The sequence below is a fragment of the Geotrypetes seraphini genome, chromosome 3 (genome assembly GCF_902459505.1).
Source record: "Geotrypetes seraphini chromosome 3, aGeoSer1.1, whole genome shotgun sequence".
Classification (NCBI taxonomy): domain Eukaryota; kingdom Metazoa; phylum Chordata; class Amphibia; order Gymnophiona; family Dermophiidae; genus Geotrypetes; species Geotrypetes seraphini.
This window is the reverse complement of record NC_047086.1, coordinates 382898030-382916568: the sequence shown is the minus strand read 5'-3', so window position 1 is coordinate 382916568 and position 18539 is coordinate 382898030. Positions and strand designations below refer to the sequence as shown.

The 18539-nt window shown below is 43.5% G+C and overlaps 1 protein-coding gene across 6 annotated transcripts in view; it reads left to right on the top strand.

Moving 5' to 3' along the window:
- Window positions 1-11543: 11543 nt before the first annotated feature.
- SOCS5 (suppressor of cytokine signaling 5) overlaps window positions 11544-18539 on the top strand; it is a 29002-nt gene continuing 22006 nt past the window's right edge. For 4 of the 6 annotated variants that reach the window (XR_004538951.1, XM_033939754.1, XM_033939759.1 and 1 more), the window contains exon 1: window positions 11545-11880. The gene's annotated coding sequence lies outside the window, so the exon portion shown is untranslated. Of the gene's footprint in view, window positions 11881-12008; window positions 12143-18539 lie in introns of those variants that run through there. The other 2 variants (XM_033939757.1, XM_033939756.1) reach the window with 2 other exon arrangements.

Sequence of the window (18539 nt, the reverse complement as noted above, 5' to 3'; positions counted from 1 at the left end):
GCCAGACAAAGTGCTGGGTTTTGAAAAGCTATCTGGACGCCTGGACATGTCCTCTAAAAAGAGAACATGTCCAGGTAAATCTGGACGTCTGGTAACCCTATAGAACGTACCATGGCACATATAATAGTGTAAAATGTAAAAGTGTGCACAGTCTAAAACCTAGATTAGTCTGTATTACAAGGGGGTCTCTGAATACGCTGTTCTGTGCCGCCATGAAAGTTTTCTCAATGCACTGCCTATCATTTCCCTGAAGCAGCTTTTATTCTTCAGTGAAACAAGGACTCTTGTTGGAAGAGTGGAGAATATGGAGATCATGTGAGTGTGATGAGAGGTTGTTTGCAAGCCATTCGAAGGATAGTGGGTAGAGAAAGACACGGTGACAAAATTCATCACTGTTCCCGTCCCTGCGGATAACCGCGGGAATTAATCCCTTGTCATTTTCTAGTGTCTATCTCAACCTCAGTCCTTCTACACCAGCATTCTTCAGAGCAAAGCTTACGGGTCAGTGTTTGTGGCCATTCATACTCTGATTCTTATGTGAGCCAAGGATAATGAAGCCATTGTGACATCACTGATGTGATTGGCTCTTAGGCACTGGTGAAATGAGGCATTATGACATCACAATATCTGCTCTGGATACCAAAGACTGTCATTCTGTAGTGTCTGTTTCAACCTCAGTCCTTCTACACCAGCATTCTTCAAAGCAAAGCTTGCGGGTCAGTGGTTGTGCCCAATTATACTCTGATTCTTCCCTCTCTCCTTAAAGAATGACATGAAGATGGTTTCCCGCGGTTATCCGCAGGGACGGGAACGGTGATGAATTTTGTCACCATGTCATTCTCTAATAGTGGGTCCATTTAATCACCAGTAATCTCTCCGCAGCGTTTTCAACAAACCTCAGATAAGTGACTGGCATGCATGCACAGAGGGTGTCTGTTTTGCATAGTGATAATATGAAGAAACAACTTAGTGGAGATTTTTTGCCTATGCTAAGAGGGCAGCTTTATTTTGCTTTATGTAAATTGCTGCTATAAGGACACTTGAGGCTTTTTTTTTCTCCACTTTTGATTGTAAGTTTCTTCATATGCACTTGCTCACAGACCTTCCACGTGACAAATTGACTGTGGTGTTGACAAACCAGAGAAGACAAAGGTAGAAAAAAATTTTCTATTTATTTATTGCTTTAGGAGACGTGTCACTGTTTCTGTGGTGCACTGTATGCAGAGTCCAGCTTCTTACTGGTTCAATTTAACCTTTGTCTATGTATTTCTATTTTATCCCCCCTTTTACAAAACTGTGGAGTGTTTTTTAGCGCCAGCCGTGGTGGTAGCAGCTCTGATGCTCAGAATTCTATGAGCGTCAGCGCTGTTACCACCGTGGCTAAAATCCACACTACAGTTTTGTAAAAGGGGGAGGGGTTAGTTTGTGATGACATATTCCATACTAGGCGAAGGTGTTTTCTGTGTGTTCGAAAGACATGTTTTTTGTTAGGATTGACTACAGGATTGATCTGTACTAGTCTGGCTTGTTTAGTTTTACAATGGGTGTATTGATGTTGTACTGCTCACTGCAGTATGTAAGATGCTGCCTTTTCCTAGGTACTCATGTGTGACATGTGGCTTGTTACTAAAAATCATGTTTTTCCGTACAGATGGGCGGGGGGGGGGGGTGTCAAAAAATGATGGGCCTGGGGTGTCACATATGCTAGGCACGCCACTGCCCTTTCCCCAGAAGAACGGTAAGTCCTTTTTGTATTATTTGGGATCCTTTAGCCTTCAAACACAAATGCCCAGATGCTCAAAAGCTTACTGTGCACATAAGACTGGTTAAAGCCAGTCTTACGTGCAAGGAAGCTCAGCCTCCGATGCACAAAAGGATTCTTCATGGCTGCTACCGATCCCAGCAGCAGCCACCGAGAACCCTATGCAAAAGCATTACAAGGAGCTCATTAGTATTATAATGAGTACCCATGTAATGCTCAAAACGGATTACCTACTTTTTACAGGCAAAATTTTCTGACAGGTTAGGAGCTTCCGGTGGCTGTTTGTATATGTGTTGTGGGCTTGTGTGCCCAGTGCACACAATACACACACAACACCTGTGCCCATATAGGGCCAACCTCCCCCCCACCCCCCACACACAGCTAAGCCTGCTGTCCCTCTACTGGATCAGCCTATCAGAGCTCTAGAGCTGCGATCAGCTAAGCAGGAAGAGGAAATGGCGATCAGTTGAGCCAGCAGGACTCACTGGAGCTGCTGATCAGCTGAGCTGGCATGGGGAGAGGGAGCAACAATCAGCTGAGCCAGTGACTCCAGTGAGTCCTACTAGCTGGAGGGGCTTTCAGGGCAGTTCCTAGGTCCTGTTGTTTTTATATTTTTGTGCTGGGGCCTCAGGTGGCCCAGAATCATTGGGGTCCTGCCTGTTTTAGCCTCAAGGCAGGACCAGTTTGCAGCAGTGATCCTCTGGCAGTACAGCATTTGTTTGTTTTTTTAAAGCGCGGCTGCTGGTGGAGAGAGGGAGCAGGATTGGCTCCAAAGAGGTGCGTTCCCGGCAGTCGTGGCATGTGTTTTTTAAGTGCTGGCTGCCGGGAGTGAGGGGAGATATGCGCCACTTTGGGCACATGTGCCGATGAACTTTAGACTGGGCTGGAGGGCCTGGAAAGGTGCTGGAGCACGCCCAGCCACAAATAGGGCTGGGAAGAGCAGAGACCAGGCCCAGAAAGGGCGCCAACCTGCCAGGAGTCTGGCAGAGAGGAGGCCAGGTCCCAGCAGAGTTAAACATGGATCGGGTGGGACCCAGGGAGTTTGGTGCAATTTGGGGGCGCGCACGTGCACGGGAGTGCGTACCCATGGACCGGGGCTGGGAAGAGCAGACGGGAGGCTCCAGGGAAGCCACAAACAGTGGCCAGCATGTGCAAGGGGAGAGTCAGGGCCCTGAAGATGTGTTTAGTGCTCAAATGGCTACAGGCAACTTAAGATGCGCCCCAGACATGGTTGATCAATGACTGAGAACACTGTCCGGTGGCGTCATGAAGGCGTGGGATAGAGCCAGATCGGGAGGGTGTTCCTTAAAGGACGCTTTTGCCACTCCTGCCGGCTTCTTAGCCTTTTTTGAACTGTAGCAGTGGCGTACCAAGGGAGGGGGTGCGTGTCAAAAAATTGATGGGCCAGGGGAGGGGGGTGTCAAAAAATGATGGGCCCCAGGTGTCACATATCCTAGGTACGCCACTGGAAGAGACTTTACCATCTCCATTGCTGGCTCACACTCCAGCCGGGACAGAGCCCAGATGGGGATAAACTTGGGATAAAGCCCAGAGTCGTCCAGATAGGGATACACTTGGACCCCCATCTTGCTGAGGTGCACCACCACCAGCTTCATCACTTTGGTGAAGGTGCATAGAGACGTTGCCAGCCCAAACGGAGGGCTGCAAATTGGAAATGCTTCCGGAGAACATGAAATCTCAGATACTTTCGATGCCCCAGGAATATGAAGAAACGCCTAGAGCTGCCTGATTCAAATCAATTCACCAATTCACTTTGGGTGAAATCGATTCTAAACGATTCATTTTCAGGAAAAACTGAACTCACCACTTCATCAGTGGCACAAGTCTCTTCACCGCCAATCTATTCTGTGCAGGCCCACACAGCCTTTCCCTCTGCTGGAGTCCTTCCTTCTAGTGTAACATCCTGTTTCGCAACGCGCAGGGTTGCATCGGAGGAACTTTGGCAGGGGGAACACCTGAGCGGGCCTGTATGCACTGGACCATCAGGAGCAAGTGGTATTAAATTACATTACATTACATTAGTGATTTCTATTCCGCCAATGCCTTGTGGTTCAAGGTGGATTACATCAAAATTATCAAGAATTGCATAAAAGTTTACAGGAATAGCATAAGCAATGTCATAATAGTTACTTAAGAAGTACCAAAGAGTTGTCGAGATCTTAAGGTGATAAATGTTGGGTAATTAGAAGCATTTTAGACTTTGTTGGGTAGTTAGAAGCAATTTAGAGTGTATTAAGGGTATAGAGAGGGTAGGTGGGGTTCGGGTAGGGACTGGTCGTGTTAGATGGGTTTTATGTATTTTTTGAAGAGTATGGTTTTAATATCTTTCTTGAAGGTTTTGTAGTCTGTGCACTCATGAACTCTTTAAAGCTCATGATTTTTTTCCCACTGGTCTCAGTAAAATTGTAGCCTTGTAAAGCTGGTTTCAGGTAATTTACCCACTGCTAGTTTTCTATAATACTGTATGATCGGATCCCTACCTATAAATGGCTGATCTGAAGTTCGTGACCTCTAGGACAGGGGCAGGCAATTCTGGTCCTCGAGAGCCGGAGCCAGGTCAGGTTTTCAGGAAATCCACAATGAATATGTACGAGATGGATTTGCATGCACTGTCTCCTTGAGATGCAAATCTATCTCATGCATATTTATTGTGGATATCCTGAAAACCTGACCTGGCTCCGGCTCTCGAGGACTGGAATTGCCTACCCCTGCTCTAGGAGCATGGTCTGAAATAGTGAAACCCCTCCATCTACAACCTGCTGACAACTACAAGTGACTTTAAATCATTTCTGCTATTCAAAAAATCTATACAGCCTTCTTACCCCCCACCTCGCATCCTCCCTCCTCCTTGCAAATTTCCAGCTGACCTCCTACCCCTCTACTAATATCTCCTCAATGACTCTATCAATTAACCAACCCCAAACTGCATCTTCCCCACAAGTATACCTCAATTCTCCACCCTTCCTTCTATCTCTCAATGCCTCTACTATGTAACTGACCCTAAATTGTAACTTCCTGGAAATGTCCAGCTATCTTCTACTGTAATCCGCTTAGAACTGCAAGGTACAGGCGGAATAGAAGTCACTAATGTAATGTAATATAATGTAATGTAATGAAACTGCACAGAATTCCTGAAGTCGAGTTTAAATGCTTACCTTAAGCAAAGCCCTTGACTTGTACTTTTAATGGATTTTTTTTGGTATATGAATATGTTCACAGATTTAAACAGATCAGCACAATTGAAGAGTATGAAAACTCACACTCTCAATGTTTCCTTCCTGTGGTTTCTAATAGGATTTTTTTTATTATTATAATTATTCTAATTATTATTATTATTTGGAAGGGATTGGGAAGGACTTTGTTTCCTTAAATAAAGATGTTCTGTTTTGACTTGTGCTGCATACCTCAAAGAGTTGTGCAGTGGTATTGCAGGAAGAAATACAGGCAAGGAGGAGGCTAGTGTCTCTGGATTTTGCATAGAAAGGAGTGGTGGAGAAGGAACACAGTATCTTTAGTGGAGAGGGTTAGGAAAAAGGTGGCTGATACCTGAAGTATGGAAGGAGGCTGGTGTAGACAGTGCACCAGGAGGAAGAGGGTGGCGTCTTGGTGGTGAGGAAGGCAGACCAGTATCTAGGGCTGTAAATAGGCCAGTATGAGGTTGTGGGTTCAAACCCAAGCTGCTCCTTGTGACCTTGGGTAAATCACTTAATCCTCCCATTGCCCCAGGTACATTAGATAGATTGTGGGACCACTGGGACAGATAGTGAAAAATGCTTGAGTACCTGAATAAATTCATGTAAACCATTCTGAGCTCCCCTGGGAGAACGGTATAGAAAATTGAATGAATGAATGATGTATGTGAAATGTGCTCATGTATTTCTAATGTATTTCTAATGTTCTCATGTATTTGTAGAGGTCTCATGGCACCAAAAAGTGAACTTAAGAAAAAAAAACCAACAGAGAAAAAAAACAGAAATTAGAAATACTCCTACACGGTTTGCTTGCAGAAATTGAAAACTGTAGGGCAGTGTATCGCAAACTGTGTGCCTCCTGAAATTTCTGGTGTGCTGCAGTACACTGGGGAAGAGGAGAGGTGCCGGCACCAGCTGACTGTCTACAGGATGTGCCTCTCGTGAAGAGAGGCACGTCCTGTAAGCAATCTCCCGACGTTCCCGTCAGGGATCTCAATGTCCCTCCAGTCGGGATTTCAGGATTTCCCCAATGAATATGCATTGAAAGCAGTGCATGCACATAGATCTCATGCATATTCATTGGGGAAATCCTGAAAACCCGACTGGATTGCGGCCCTCAAGGAGGGACTTTGAGACCCCCGCGTTAGACTGTATGAACTTCTCCCTACCTACCTACCAAGGGTCCTACAAGAAGAAAAGTACCGCCTCTTCCTCTGTTCATGAATTCAGCGCAACTGCACTTGCTCTCTGCCCAGCTGATGCAGCAAGGCTCACACTGACCCGCACTGGCCTGCATGGTCAACGAGGTCACCCGATCTACTGGTACATGTGTGTGGCAACCTCCATGTTTATCTGACCTGAACATTTGTCAGTGTGAGCCTGGCTTCAACAGCCCGGGCACAGAGCAAGTGTGGCTGCGCTGAATTCTTGAAGACTCGCTGTAGTGTCAGTTAATAAAGACTTGGAGGACATACTGCATCGTGCCCGTCAACTTTGGTTTGCCACCAAAGCAGTAAGTGTTCTGAGATGAAGACTGATAGGAATGTGGCTCCCCCTTCCTGACCTCTGAGCCACGCATATGTGCTATTTGTTTAACATTAAAAAAGCAATATCTTCCTAAATATTAATAATGTATTTATTGCTTGTTTTTTTTTTAGGCTGTAATTTGTCACACCTTAAATCCATTGCAATATGTGTTTTATTTATTTTTGTTTTCATTAAAAATGTATTGTTTGTGCCTTTGGCAGACAGGTGAGCAGTATGTTGGATTGGATTAGATTACTTTGATATACCGCCTTATACCAAAGTTTTAAAGCAGTTCACAGTTAAACTTTTAAAAAAAACAACAATTACACAGCAAAAAAAATACAACTCATTACATTTATAAAACAAATGATAAGTCAGAAACTGAATAAAAACTTAAAAGTGATGAGAAATGCCTTAGAAAATTTGATGTGAGAGAGGAACCCCTGTCTTCTTTGTAGATTGCAAACTAGCTAAAAGACAGGAAAAAGTAGGACTAAGGCCCCGATTCACACGCAAAATATCTGCACAATAAAAAAAAGGAAAAAAAGCCCTCCCCCCAACAAAGCGCCCCGTCCCAACCTCCCCAAACCAAAAAAAATTGGCAGGAGGGATGCCAATTTCAGTTTGCGCGGGGGAGGCGATGGCAGGAGGGAGTGAGCATCCCTCCTGCCATTTTTTTTTGATTCGGGGAGGGAGAGAGGGGGCGCTTTATCAGGAAAGGGCTTTTTTTCTTAGTCAGATATTTTGCTTGTATAATACACGCAAAATATCGGTGCCATTAAAAAAAGAAAAAGAAAAAAAAACCCAGCAGAAGCCCTGACAGCAATGACAGGAGGCTGCTTCTCCTGTCACTACTGTCAGGGCTCTGCACTGACTCAATCGCTCACTGAGCGATTGAGTCAGTGAGTTTGCAAGCAAATCATTTGCATGCAAACTTGATAGTGAATCAATCGCTGTTTGAAAATCAGCCAACAGCGATTGAGTCGCTATCTTTAGTGAATCTGGGCCTAAGAGTCAGTAGGGTAATAAGGTGCCTCAAGGGACTGTACTAGAACCCATGCTGTTCATCATATTTATAAATAACTTGGAGATATGAGTATACTTAGGAATATCTGATTAGACTGTGAATTGATCGTGAACTGCTCAGATGGCTCCCCCAAAGGGAGGTATATTAAATACAAATGAAACTTGACAAGTGAGGTGATCAAATTTGCAGTTCACTCCATTATCTTTTTTAGAGATGTAAAGGCCCATTTTAGACAGGCTGTAGTTTGTGATTTTGGAGGCAGTGCGACATGCAACCCGTGTTTGTATCCAGTGATTATGGTCAGAGCTCATGTAGATTAAACGCTTGAAATGGATATCAAAGACACACAGTCCTAAATTTGGCTGGGACATGGCACAGAATCTAAATGAAAGAAAATCTAAAATCTCTTTTTTGGGGGAAGAAAACAAAACAAACAAAAAAAAAATGATGAAAAACAATGCAAGAGGCAAATATCTAATCTGTATTTGAGATCATAACCAGGCCAGTGGGAAAAAACACTGACCAGAGCCAAGGCTGCAAGTGGTGTGGCTACACAGGAGCAAGAGAGGCAGGGCCACCACAATTGTTCCCCATCCATTGTCTCCTCTTCATGGCCATGGTCCGGAACGAGGCAGGAGCTTGTTCCTAGTCAGTGCTTCCTATCAAACCCGCACAATAACAAGCCCTATGTGGGCTCTATGGGAATATGGCAATGGCAAAGCTATAAACAAGGTGGGACCAAGAGGTGCATATTTGACTGTAGCCACTAACCCTATAGTTATGGATACTGGGGGTATTGGGTGTCACATTCCTCATTCTTATCTGAATGCTATTTTTACCCTATAGCTAATGCATAGATTTTTCCTCCCCAATTCCAATTTTCAGTATTTTGAGGACAGGGAATAACATAGATTCCATCTGGAGACAGAGAGGATTGATTCTATCCTCCCTTTGGCAAAACGGTGCATAGCCTCATGCCTAATGCCAGAAACTAGTGTGGCATTAGGCATGAGACTAGTCTGGCTTTCTAACATGGACACAGTATATCCATCAAATATTTAATAAAGAAACACCCTTGATTACTTATTACAGCACAGAGAGGTGAGGGTCACTGCAGCAGGCTTGGGACTACCACAGAGGAAGAAGGAAAGAAAGAATGAATGTGCACCATAGCAAAAGGTGGGGGTAGAGCAAGGCTGGAGGAATAGAGCAGTAGATTAAGCCTTTGGCTTTTCACTTTGTATCGTCAATTCAAGACTCGAATACGGTAACTAGTTCCACATTTGCATAATTCATCAACACTACCTTCTTGGACCCTTGAGGAAGGTTAGTTTGCCGAAACACAGCCCGTGTCGGGTCCATCATATCTCAATGTAATCAGTGTGGACAAGATTTTAACATTGATTGAAGATTTTTGCAAGAAATAAAAGGAAAGTCAAGAACATTGCAGTTCCTACAGTTTTTTTGTGTTTGGATTGCTCCTTTTAAGAACATAAGCAATGCCTCCACTGGGTCAGACCCGAGGTCCATCGCACCCAGCAGTCTACTCACATGGCAGCCCAAACAGGTCCAGGACCTGTGCAGTAATCCTCTATCTATACCCCTCTATCCCCTTTTCCAGCAGGAAATTATCCAATCCTTTCTTAAACCCCAGTACCGTACTCTGCCCTATTACATCCTCTGGAAGCACATTCCAGGTGTCCACCACATGTTGGGTAAAGAAGAACTTCCTAGCATTTTCCTGTGGAATATTGGGTCTTCTTTTTTCTGCTTTTCCTACTCAAATCCTACTGCAGCTCTTTGTGACCTTGGGGACAAACTTAGGGGTTCTTTTACAAAGCTGCAGGAAAAAGTTGCCTTAGAATGAGGTGGAACAGCAAGGGAAGCTGGAACGCAGGACGGAGGAAGATGGTGCTCAGTATCTCACCCCCCTCACTACCTCTTAAAGTCTTCTGTTCTTCACCTGCAGTGAGCAGGATCTTCTACTCGTTGCTTGAGCCGGCCCTCTGACATAACTCCTAAGCAGGAAGTTACATCAGAGGGTGGACAAGGCTGGCTTGAGCACAGGTAAACAGTCTCTGCTCACTGTTGACTAAAAGATTTTAAAAGATACAAGATGCCAGGCTGCTGTGTTGCTGCTAAGTGGCATAGCACCACTGCCAAGATGGCCCTGCCCCACCGTACTATGCCACTGTTAGTACACCCTTGCATGAGTCTTTCCTGCATATTAAGAATATTTTTACTATTGCCATAAAAACCCCAATTTTCTATTTTTTTTTTCCATTAATGGCTATGTACTAATCTTTCCATTTGCTTGTGGCCATACCTAAAAATTACTACAGGAGCACTTACCACCGTTTATTTTGTAGGTGGTAATGACTCCCACACGTGCTAACTAGTTAGTGTCCAAAACTGCAGAAATACCGCCTCAAAAACAAAAATGTACTGCACTGTTAACTCGCAGACATTCCAAAACAAACATGTGGGCTATTTTTTTGCTATTAGGCAAATGTTAGCACCTAACACAGCTTAGTAAAAGGATCCCTTGGATTTTATATCTGTTGTATCTAAATGTACACTGGTCCAATAGCTTTTGGACTTACAGGCGGTATTTATTTTTAATGATTTTTAAATGAATAATTTTGTATAGACACAATATTTTTGGTTAGCCACCTATAATCTATTTTGAGACTAGTGCGGAATATAAATAAGAATAGAATAGAATTATAAAACTTAGTGTGTTGTGTGGATATACCATGGTTGGGGGGGATGGGGAAAAAACAAGGAAAGCTGAACAGAAAGGAGAGGTGGGGTATGTGCCTAGAAAGCAAGAAAGTGAGGTGGGCCTACTGAGTATGGGGACAAATTTTAGGGAGAGGCAGAATTACGAGCCCTACTGGGAAACAGAGAACCGCAGCTGAAGAGGCAACTGGGAAGACTAGAACCTGAGGTGAGAAAAGAAAGGGAAGATTTTGGGTAGGTGCAAAAATATACGATAATTCTGCACATAATATTAAGAGCATTTCATAGCTTATAGGATTTTGTGGGCACGATTCACCAGGAGTAACTGACAATCCAGTGGAAAACTCAAAAACACTGTGGCGTGGCGTGGCGATGTTCCTGAAAATGTAAGAGTTCCACAAATCAACGTAACCAATCCACATAGAAATAAAACAATCCACATATAAACCTTGAGGACCTAATTCGCCGTGAGCATGGGACCCAACACGGTCCATGTTTCGACAAGATAGTCTTCACATTTGTACTTTTGGACTGTTTATTCCACGTATCTACTACCTTAGGACTATCAGGGACCCCTGAAGAAGACTATCTTGTCGAAACATGGACCGTGTTGGGTCCTATGCTCACGGCGAATTAGGTCCTCAAGGTTTTTATGTGGATTGGTTACATTGATTTGTGGAACTTTTACATTTTCAATAAAGTCCATTTCAGGAACATCGCCACTCCATAGTGGGTTTTTTTTGTTTTCCGCTGGATTTTCTTCTCTGTGGTGAATTTTTTTTTTGGTTTACTGACAGCCCAGCACTACAATTGCCGTCTCCCCCACTGCTATGGAAACGAGTCCCAGCCCCACCTCTCTGATTGGTCGCAGGCGCCAGGCAACAGAAAGCTCGAAAGCCTTAAGCTCGCTCCAATCTGTCACGACGAGCTTTTGCTGCAGGTTGTGCCGCGCGAACGCCTTTCACTAGCTCTTCAGTTAAATGACTGAACTTCGTCCAACGGCTCCAGTTAACCCTTTATGGCAGGTCTGACGACCCTGCATATAAGTTTCCAGAGCAAAACGCCAGCAAATTGGTTCCCTCCCCCTCCCATCAACTCAAGCCTCACGTCATACGTGACACACCATTAACAAACATGGCGAACTACCCTAGCTCCATTGGTCACGTGATCAACTGGGCGGGACCGATGTGCCTGTAAGTCTGCTTCCCCTCTGGGCCTGCCTCGCCCCCTCCCCTTCCTTTTCAGCCGGTGTCCATCCAGCACCTCCCTCCTGCGCCTGTCCAACCTGACGCCGCATCAGTATCCCCTTCCCCCGACTGCCGCGGCCCAATGGAGCACGAGGGGGGCGGCCCTACAGCGTTCCTCACTGCTCCTTGGTGGAAGAGACGTTTTGTGACGTCAGCCTGCCGGTGACGTATTACGTGCGACTGCGTCCTCACGCTGAGTTCGCCCGAGACCCGCGCGGCGGAGCGAAGGAGAGACTGCGGGTGCAGCCATTACCACGGCTGCTGCAGTCCGTTCCTGGGTCGCTGTGGACGTTGCTGGAGCGAAAGAGGAGGAGAAGGTGGTGGTAGCTGCAGTAAGCGAGCGCCGCGGTGGAATGTAACTAGGTACTGGCTTTGGGTGGGGGATGGCAGCTAATTTTTTTTTTTTTTTTGGGGGGGGTCCCTGAATGACGTCATCGCTCCTCCTTAGCTAGTCTGCTGCAGGAACTGAGGCAGCAGTGGAGTTAGGGACTTGGAGCAGGCGGCTCCTCCTCTGCCTTCTCATACGTTTGCTTTCTAAACGGGAAGCGTGCAGGAGAGGGAGGAAAAAAAGGGCCGCAGGAACTTGGAAGCCTCGCGCTGCTTGCCAGCTCTTACCTTTGCAGAGGTAAGCTGGGCAGGTAGAAGGGCAATGGAGGGGGTTAAGCAAAAGAGGGATGGGTAGATCAGGGGGCATAAAGAAGAGGGAGGTTAGAAGCAGTGTAGAAGAGCACCAATGTACTGTAGCGTGCCTGTTTGGGTGGGAAGGGGAATCAATTTAGCATTACAGTACTACCTGCAGCACCCTTGGGGGAGAGGAGAGCATGACCCATAGCATCCCCAAATCTGCACCTATAGGAGAGGTTACAAGATGAAGGTTGGGAACGAAAATCGGGATGAAACATCTGATATTCCTCCCAGTAATTTTCTGGAGGGCAAAACACGTTCTGCACTGCTTCAGATATGATTATGGACTTAAAATTATTTTTTGAATCAGTCTGTTGAGCTTCTAAACGAAATGAAGCTAATACTTCTCTGCAAGGAGTAGCACTGTTTGCCAGCTCAGATACGTGTATTTGTCAAGGTTTTTGAGTATGCTGCTAGTAGTCATACCGAGGTATTAATCATAATTAATGTCTTTCCACGGTGGCTTTTAGTCTTGGCTTTTTGTAGTCTGCAGGTGTTGGTTCTGTGCTGCTGAGCTCTGAAAGTCCTGTCTATGGTCTGTATAGGTAGCTCTCTTGTGCTCTTTTATGCCAGACATGATTGAAGGGATATAACCCACCTTCTGTTTAGTGGCATGTTGTCTTAAAATGTTCATTGATTGTGCCAGTTTCATCACTTTGTCAACCTCAGTGTGGTCCTTCAGTCCCTTAGAAAGTTTGTCTTCATTCCTTAATTGAAAATAAGGAAATCTTCTTTCTAAATTTTTGGAGGTCCTTGTCTCATTTTTCAGACGGGACTAAAAAAAAAAAAAAGGAATTCATTGTTATAAAACATTGCAGAATAATATACCTTGCCTATATTTTTAGTTCTCTTCATTCGTGTGGAAAAAAATGTGACTGCATTGCATATCTATTGTGTGTTAACCTATATGGATGTGAGTAACAAATACACTTCATGTTCTCTTCACGTTTAGATATCACTTTGCCTCATAAGAAAATTTGCTAGTCTGGGTATTTATCTGTTCTTTCACCTTGTGAATTGTGATCTGAAATCAAATTTTTGTTAATTTTATTTAAAATAAAAATTGTAGCCTGCCCAGCACTAGCATTTCTAAGCAGGTAACAATTCAATATCACTGTTGCACAACACACATTTCAATTTAAAATAATACAGTACAATAAAACAACCAGTTGAATATAAAACAACATAAAAAAGTAAAACAAAGAAATCATTGTCATATTAAAATTCATACTGAAATTATGTAGGATAATGTGTCTTCTCGCCTTCAGGAAATGTTAAGTTTCAAGCCATAATGAGATAGATAGTAGGCTCTTGAAAAATGAGTGTACTGACCCAAATGAGATGAAGATATATGATAGAGCTCTACAAAAACTTGCAACCTGGAAACCTGCTACAAGCATAATGCCAGCTGTGGAAACCCTGAGAGAACTTACATAGTAGTTAGTTTTAAAATAAATAGAGTGAAATATATTTTCACTCAACGCACAGTTAAGCCCTGGTAGATCGCATCCCAAATGATGTGATAAAGCAGTCAGATGGGTTTTAAAACGGTTTGGATAAGATCCTGGAGGTAAAAGAACATAAATCAAGATCGATCCAGTGAAGGATTACCCATGGGAGTCAGCTTGGAACCCTTCTTCTCTTTAGGATTCTGCCAGATACTAGCAACTTGGCTTGACTGGACTTCTAGTCTAATTCTGTATGGCAGTTTTTATATTATGAAAATTGACCCTTATCCGTGAGGAATAATGCTTGTTGGTACTTGTAGTCTGACTCTTGAAACAATTTGGCATGTGTGCCAACCTTTTTTTATTATTCAAAAATTTTTCTTACAATTGTTTTCACAAAAGCAAATCAAAGATAACAAAAGACGAGGAAAAATATTAACTAGTCCACATTTTCTGAAGGGGAGAATGTAATATAAAAATTCAAATTAGAAAATCAAAAGAATTAAACCCCTCAGATCTGATTGCATTCAAAATAAAAGATACTGTACAGAGAGCTAGTTAACAGAAAGATTGCCAGCTCTCTCTATCATAACAATAACATAACAATATTCTTGTATACCGCAGCTACCTCTCAGTTCTGTGCAGTTTACAGAGTAAAGATACTAGATATTCACAGTGAATTGCAATCCATTAGTTAAAAAATTTACCAAACAAGTATGTGTTTAACAATTTTCTAAATGCCAGATAGGTGTTGGAACATAATATAAAATTACCAAGATGTTTATCCCATATACAGGCCTGATAAGATAGAATTCTGCCAAAGAATCATTTGTAAACACATTGAGGAGCAAATTGTAATAAAATTGGAGTGGAGGAGGAGCCTAAGAAAACCATCAAACATCTGAGAATAATTCAGAATACTGCCGTCTCCCTCATTTATGGTCTCAAAAAGTCGGATCATGTAAGCCCGTTCTACAGAAAACTTCACTGGTTGCCAATGGAGGCAAGGGTCATCTTCAAATTCGCCTGCCTTTGCTTCAAAACCCTAATGGGTTCATCCCCGATATACCTGTCGTGCCATTTTGTGTTTCCAGGCACCACTTGCACACGTAGGGCCTATCTGTTTGCCTTCCCCTCCCTGAAGGGCTGTGTCTACAGAAGATTCCTTGATAGAACACCGCCATTCCAAGCTGGCAAATGGAATAAATGTCTAACCACTCTCATTTCAAGTGCACCCTCCTACCAGTCCTTCAGGAAATCAATTAAAACCTATCTCTTTGATAAATTTCTCTGACTCCTTCCTACCTTGTTATATCACTGAAATACTTGTTGTATCTCTGACATATTTCCGGTTATACCTAACCTCTCTCGGCTTACCAATGTAATTGAAATTTGTTACTAATGTACTTGACAATATTTTCTGTAACATCGCTGTATATGTACAGTCTCTTCCTCTGTAAACCGCTCTGAACTGCTTGTGGTATTGCGGTATACAAAAATAAAGTTATTATTATTAATGGTTAGTGCAATGGACTAAGAACCAGTGAAACATCACTATTCAGATTATTTACAATCAGATGAAATGTTCATTTTTTGAAAAATCACTATTCAGATTAGTTTTACAGTTATAAAAAAAAATACTGATTTGGTTATATTATTAGAAATACATAATTTATCTCGCAATAATTTCATAATTATTTATCTGTCTCCAGCTTAACAGGTTAATCATTCATATTCATACTTTTTGCTTTACTTTATTGAAAGGAAAAAAAAAAAAATCATTACCTTAATTTTAAAATAGCTTTATTTAACCAAAACAATAACATTATAGCATATGTATTCTTGTATTTGCTTAAACATCCATGTTAACTGATGTAGTTAAATGAAAAAAAAATTAAATTACAAGCATTTTAAAAAGTCCCGAATGGGACAAGCACTGTCTCCAGTTCATTTTCTTGCAAATATTGTCAACATCTGGTGCCAAGGTCAAGCCTTAAGTGCTGAAGAAGAGAAGTTGACTATGACATGGGTAACCAGGAATCGTCCATCTGTAATGCTAACTTCATAGCTAAGGGGAAACCATTCAAGAAATATATTTGCCGATGTTGTTCTAAAGAAAGTCATACCAGTGAACTGGTGGAAGTCACTTATTAAGCACTTGGATTTAGAGACTGTTGAAGTAATGATTTCACTTTTAACAACAGTAGCTTCTTTCATATTTCAGCAGCATCAGCAATAAAACAGCTGTTTTTCTGTATTTTGTTTAAAGCTTCAGAAATGGATTTTCGGTTTTTCAGCTTATCTTCAACGTCTCTCTTACGCCCAATGTTGAGGATTTTGGCTGTAAGAGTGCCATCTATTTTCTCTAGATTTTGTTCACAAACGGCCATCAAAATGGGCCAGTTCTTGGTATACTTCTCTATCTATGAAATAATGGAAACAAGGTTTAAAAAGTGGGCCACAAGCACATATACCGTATTTTCACCCATATAACGCGCGCACTATACACGATTTTACAAACCGAGCATAACCATGTGCGTTATATGCGTGAGTGCGTTATACAATTGTTTTCTGTCTTGCTGGTGGCCCTCCTCCATCTTCCTGCAGCGTTCACTGAAAGCCACAGCAGCGGCTTCCATGCGCCTCGCTTCTGGGTCAGCCGCAAGAGGCACATAGGATCCGCTGCCCGCGGCTTTCAGCGACCGATGCAGGAAGATGGAGGAGGGCGCCAGCAAGACAGAAAACACCGCATCACAATAGAATAGGCATTACAATAGAAAACCTGGGAAACAAATTACTTCATTGGTAATTTCCCTGTTGGCGGCATTTGCTGATAGTTAAAATAGCTCAGCTAATATTTCTTGTGAAGTCATTTTGCATACGAAGCAACAGTTAGATAAATAGGACTTAAACGCTGGCATGGATTATGAAAGTTCAATGAGGAGCATGCGTGCTATACCAAAATTTTCTTACATAAATTTCTTGTTCCCGCGCGCTATACCTGTGTGCGCGTTGTACACGTGTGCGCGTTATATGCGTGAAAATATGGTAGTATTTTTATCAAAAGTTTTAGCCAAACTGATCGCTGGGAAGAGAGCCTATCTCTGTTAGAAAGTATGGAAAGAAAATAGAAATGCTATCAAGCAAAAGCTATGACGATTGCATCCAGGGGGCTCTTGGTAAGAAAAAAGAGAAATTGCCTGGGAATGCTGGAAATTAATTTGGCACCCAGATTAGTCATGCTGAAGGCATGACACTGGCAAAACTTTGAAAGATGATGGGTATCTTCAAACGTGAACTTATGGGAATTCTTTGGTATATGAGAAATAACCAGGTATATCCATAATGAGGCCTTAATGCGGAGTATAAAATCATGGTTTGAAAGGTAGTCTTATACATCTCACACCAGTCGTTATATCTCTATTTTTAGAAGATTTATATGTAAATTGATGAATTTTAGTTTGTGTTCAGGATTAAATCCCACTGAATAGAACAGTGCAGTCTTAATATGACAGAGTTGCATACCTTCCTCTTTGGGACAGAATAGCTTCTTTAAGAACATAAGAACATAAGCAGTGCCTCCGCCGGGTCAGACCATAGGTCCATCCTGCCCAGCAGTCCGCTCCCGCGGCGGCCCAAACAGGTCACGACCTGTCTGAATCACCAGAAGGGGCCCCCTTGCCACCTTGGTTTCCCATTGAGTCCTATCTTCCCATCGAAGTCCTAACCCTCCGGTCTTGCACATGCACGACCTGGTTGGGTTTCTATACTTATTACCTGGTTAGCTTTCTATACCTGTGTTACATCCCAGCACCTCTCTCAGTATCCCACGATCCCTTTATCCCTCAGGAATCTGTCCAATCCCTGTTTGAATCCCTGTACCGTACTCTGCCTGATCACTTCCTCCGGTAGCGCATTCCAGGTGTCCACGACCCTTTGGGTGAAAAAAAACTTCCTTGCATTTGTTTTGAACCTATCTCCCTTCAGTTTCTCCGAATGCCCCCTCGTACCTGTTGTCCCCTTCAGCCTGAAGAATCTGTCCCTATCCACCCTCTCTATGCCCCTCATGATCCTGAAGGTCTCTATCATATCTCCCCTGAGCCTCCTTTTTTCCAGAGAGAAGAGCCCCAGCCTATCCAACCTCTCGGCGTATGGGCAGTGTTCCAGCCCTCTTACCAGTTTCGTTGCTCTCCTTTGGACTCTCTCAAGTACTGCCATGTCCTTCTTGAGGTACGGCGACCAATATTGAACGCAGTATTCCAGATGTGGACGCACCATTGCTCGATACAATGGCATGATGACTTCCCGCGTCCTGGTTGTTATGCCCCTCTTTATGATGCCCAGCATCCTGTTGGCTTTTTTCGAGGCTGCTGCGCACTGCGCAGATGGCTTCAGTGATGCATCCACCAGCACACCCAAGTCTCTCTCTAGACTGCTGTCTCCCAGCAATGCCCCCCCCCCCCCAATTTGTAGTTGAACAACGGGTTCTTTTTCCCTATATGCATGACCTTGCATTTTTCCACGTTAAAGCGCATTTGCCATTTGTTTGCCCAGTCTTCCAGCTTGTCCAGGTCCCTTTGCAGGTCCTCACACTCCTCCCTTGATCTAACTCTGCCGCACAGTTTGGTATCGTCTGCAAATTTTATAACCTCGCACTTTGCCTCCTTTTCCAGGTCATTGATAAATATGTTGAAGAGTAACGGCCCCAGCACCGATCCCTGTGGCACACCGCTCGTGACTCCCCGCCAGTCAGAATATTGTCCCTTTACTCCGACCCTCTGCAGTCTACCCGACAACCAGTGCTTGATCCATCTGTGCACATCCCCTCCCACCCCGTGGTTCCACAGCTTCCTAAGCAGCCTTTCATGTGGCACCTTGTCGAAAGCCTTT